At 65.5% G+C, this 1,595-nt stretch overlaps 1 pseudogene across 1 annotated transcript in view; it reads right to left on the bottom strand.

Moving 5' to 3' along the window:
* LOC104295837 overlaps nt 1-1,588 on the bottom strand; it is a 5,829-nt pseudogene extending 4,241 nt beyond the window's left edge. The window contains exons 1-3 of the transcript XR_717939.1: nt 1,396-1,588; nt 1,071-1,252; nt 867-980 (exon numbers count right to left, since the gene is read on the bottom strand). The product of XR_717939.1 is annotated as a perilipin-3-like (transcript). The remainder of the gene's footprint in view (nt 1-866; nt 981-1,070; nt 1,253-1,395) is intronic.
* Between the last annotated feature and the right edge of the window lie 7 nt (nt 1,589-1,595).

Here is a 1,595-nt window from a genome sequence, read left to right as displayed (position 1 = left end):
CCAACGTCCGCGCCTCCACCTGCAACACAGCCAGCGGGCGGCGGCGGCCCTGGGGTGCAATGGTCCCCCCGCTTGGCCCAGTTTGGACCCCCGTACTGTGGTGTCCTCCATGGGCAAGGCCCCCTAACCCCATACCTTGGTGTCCTTCCATCGGTATGGTCCCCCATCCCATACCTTCGTATCCTTCCATGGGTATGGTCCCCCTAACCCCATATCTTCGTGTCCTTCCATGGGTATGGTCCCCCATCCCATACCTTGGTGTCCTTCATGGGTATGGTCCCTCACATCCCACACCTTGGTGTCCTTCCATGGGTATGGTCCCTCACATCCCACACCTTGGTGTCCTCCATGGGCAAGGTCCCCCACCCCATACACTGGTGTTCTCCATGGGCACAGCCCCCCCTGGCCCATACCTAGGTGTCCTTCCATGGGTATGGCCCCCCATATCCCATACCTTGGTGTCCTCCAGGAGCATGGTCCCCCAACCTGTACCTTGGTGTCCTCCACAGGCATGGCCGTGGTCACAGCTCCTCCTGCCTCCCGGGGCATCGATGCCCCACGGGGCAGCAGAACCCGCAGCTGCGGACACCCGTCCCCGGGGGGGAGAAGGCGTCTGGAGTGGGGGCAGCAGGAGCACGGGGGCACATAACTTGGTGTCCTCCATGGGCACAGTTCCCCACCCCATACCTCGGTGTCTTCCATGGCAAGGGCCACCCCACCCCACCCTGTACCTTGGTGTCCTCCATGGGTTCTCCTGCCCCGTACTGTGGTCTCCTCTATGGGCATGGTCCCCCCCATCCCATACCTCGGGCACAGCCCCCCAACCCCATACCTTGGTGTTTCCCCATGGTACCCCCACCCTGTACCTCACTCTCCTCCATGGGCACGGCGTCCTGCTGACTCCACTCCAGCCACATGCGGTGGAGATGCTGCCGGGTGCCGTAGAGGGGTACGTCCATGCCCTGCCGCCCCTGCTCAATCTGGGGGCGAGGGACAGCGAGGTGGGATCACACTGGGGGTGCTGTGCCAGGCCGACACGGGGCTGCCGCGGTCCCCAACGCAATCCTTACCAACTCGAAGATGCGGTGGAGCTGGGCCAGGAGCTGCTGGGCGCTGTGCCGTGCCCGCTGCAGCTCACCCAGCGAGCGCCGCAGGGCTCTGTGCCGCAGCTTGGCCGAGAGAGAGCCCACGCGGACGAAGTAGCTCTGCCACCGCCTCTGCTGCTCCGGTGAGACCACCTCGACGCCCGCCGCTGCGGGGTGAGAATCGCGTGGTTGGACCATCCCGCACTGGGTAGCGCAGCATCCCATGCTGGGGACCGCAGCATCCCACCACCGGCGCTGGGGTGAGCGCCCCGCGCTCCGCACCCCACCACGGGGACACGGGAGAGCCCACCCACGGGGGGGACCCCCCCCGCGGGATGCTCGGCCACCGGGTCATGTGGAGGTGTCACCAAAAAGCCAGGTGGCCTCTCCGGTCACCTCGACTGTGACACGGGGCCAGTTCTGCCCACCGCTACCCCGTGCTGAGCTATAAATACCCGGGGCGGGCGGCACAGGGCTATATTTGCTTTCTGGTTTCCAGGTGAGAGTTCC

The sequence above is a fragment of the Charadrius vociferus genome, unplaced genomic scaffold (assembly GCF_000708025.1).
Source record: "Charadrius vociferus isolate BGI_N301 unplaced genomic scaffold, ASM70802v2 scaffold310, whole genome shotgun sequence".
NCBI lineage: Eukaryota > Metazoa > Chordata > Aves > Charadriiformes > Charadriidae > Charadrius > Charadrius vociferus.
The sequence above is the reverse complement of the archived record's forward strand: the minus strand, read 5'-3'. Positions and strand labels throughout refer to the sequence as shown.